Source organism: Chrysochloris asiatica, unplaced genomic scaffold, assembly GCF_000296735.1.
Source record: "Chrysochloris asiatica unplaced genomic scaffold, ChrAsi1.0 scaffold00166, whole genome shotgun sequence".
Taxonomy (NCBI): domain Eukaryota; kingdom Metazoa; phylum Chordata; class Mammalia; order Afrosoricida; family Chrysochloridae; genus Chrysochloris; species Chrysochloris asiatica.
This window is the reverse complement of record NW_006408684.1, coordinates 1,270,311-1,272,608: the sequence shown is the minus strand read 5'-3', so window position 1 is coordinate 1,272,608 and position 2,298 is coordinate 1,270,311. Positions and strand designations below refer to the sequence as shown.

At 41.4% G+C, this 2,298-nt stretch overlaps 1 pseudogene; it reads right to left on the bottom strand.

Moving 5' to 3' along the window:
* Window positions 1-71: 71 nt before the first annotated feature.
* LOC102811170 overlaps window positions 72-2,298 on the bottom strand; it is an 11,047-nt pseudogene continuing 8,820 nt past the window's right edge.

Below are 2,298 nucleotides of genomic sequence, written 5' to 3'. Positions count from 1 at the left end.
CTATTCACTGAGTGTTCTAGGTTGCGTTCTCTTCAGCAAGGGCCTTGTCAGAAAAGCATTAGGCTTGACGTCTAAATTTGGCTGACAACCTTAGGGTTGCTCTGATATTTGGACTTATTTACTGAGTTCTGAGTCACACCCTGCAAGGCCACTGTAACTTCTGGTTCCTGCATGGCTACAAGAACCTCTGGATCACTAAGAATTTCATTGAGTCCAGGCATGCCACCTGCCACTCCAGGTTTGCCCCTAGGAAAATTACCAGGCATTCCCCTGGGAAAGTCACCTGGTAAAGGGCCATGCTGAGCTCCTGATTGTCCTCTGGCTTCTTCTTCCCTCTAGACTCATTCATGTTCTTCCCGAGCCTTCTTAATCCTTTCTGTTCTTTCTTTAGTCTCTTGCTCTTCCCGTTTTCACTCATACTTTCTCCAATGTTCTATAATTTTCTGGGTCCTTGGTTAAACTTCTTGCAGCATTGCACTAGTATCTTCATCATAGTCCAGTTTACAAGCAAGAGCAAGTTCATGTGTTGCTTCTTCCCAATGGCCCAGAAGTCTGTGTGCTTTCCTTTGACATTTGTAGGGTTGAGGTGAATCAGGATTAATTTCAATGGCTCAGTCACAGACTCAGATGGCAGCATATGGCTTCTGCAATCTGGTGAAGACACTAGCTCTCTTGAACACAGAAAGGTCAAACGAGGATTCAACTTGATGGCATCTGTGAACAACTAGATGGCTTTCTGTAGCTCACCATCATTGAGGGCATCGGTGGCAGCCACTTTCTTATCACATGTCTGATCCGTCATCTCGTCAGTTATCTCTACAGTTTCATCTCCCATTTCTTGAGAAGCATCTGTTTCTGGTTCAATCACACCTTCATTTTCTAGATCATTTTCTTCACTTGATGGTTTCATCTTTCTTTATGGTTTCTTCCAGCTTCTTATTATCTATTTTTTCTACCTTGGTATTCTGATTTCACTTTCTGAGCTGTTGTTGTTAGGTGCCATCGAGGTGGTACTGAGTCATAGCAACCATAGGGTGGCACAACAGAAAGAAACACTGCCCAGTTCTGCACCTACCTTACAATGGTTGCTACGTTTGAGCCCATTACTGCTGCCACTGTGCCAATCCATCTAGTTTGGGTTCTTTCTGAGTAAAATACCACCTGCTTTCTGAGTAGCAGATGGTATTTTATCACCCATGCTCTCGACCCACTGTCTCAGGAAGTGCATTTCCTCGATGTGCAGGACTCTTGGGGCCTGCTTACATAGCTTCACCAAGACCCACAGCTTCTCACTTTGTGAGGGCCCATGGTCTGCAGATAGTGGGATATAGAGGGCTTGGCTGAGGAGGTTGGAACCCGATTCCAGTTCCGGGAACTAACTCAGTGTGACCACATAGAAGGGGCTTCCATCTTCTTTTGATGCTTCCTGCATCGTTCAGTATTTTGCAAATAGAATCCTTCAGTGTTACAACTTGAGACTTGAAGTTTTTCATCAGTTCTATCAGCTTGAGAAATGCTAAACATGTTCTTCCCTTTTGATTTTCTAATTCCAGGTCTGTGCATTTTATCATGGTACTTGACTTTGTCTTCTAGCTCTGCCCTTTGAAAGTTTCTATTCAGCTCTTTTACATCATCATTTTTTCTATTTGCTTTAACACTTTATGTTCAAGAGCAAGTTTCAGAATCTCTTGAGACATTCAGTTTTGTTTTTCCTTTCTTTCCCACCTTTTCAAAGAACTTATTGCTTTCTTTATGCATGATATTCTTGATGGTGTCTCATAGCTCTTCTGGTCACTTGTGCATCAAAGTTGTTCTTTACATGGTCTTTAAATTCAGGTAGGATATACTCAATTTTGTATTTTGACTCTCTTGGACTTGTTTTAATTTTCTTCAGCATCTGTGTGAATTTACATATGAGTAATTAATTATCTGTTCCACAGTTAGCCCTAGCTTCATTTGGGTGGATAGTATTGAGCTTCTTTATTATCTCTTCCCATAGATGTAGTCAATTTGATTCCTGTATATTCCGTCTGATGTAGTCCATGTATACAGTCACTGTTGATGTTGGGAAAAAATGAAGGGTATTTTCAATGAAGAAGTCAGTCTCACTGGTCTTGCAAAGTCTATCTATGCAACCTCCAGTGTCATTTTTATCACCAAGGCCATATTTTCCAACTACTGATCCCTCCTCTTTGTTTCCAACTTTCCCATTCCAATCACCAGTAATTATCAGTACATCTTGATTTCATGTTTGATCATTTGATTAAAATTGTTGCTGTTGTTGTTGACAGGTGCCAT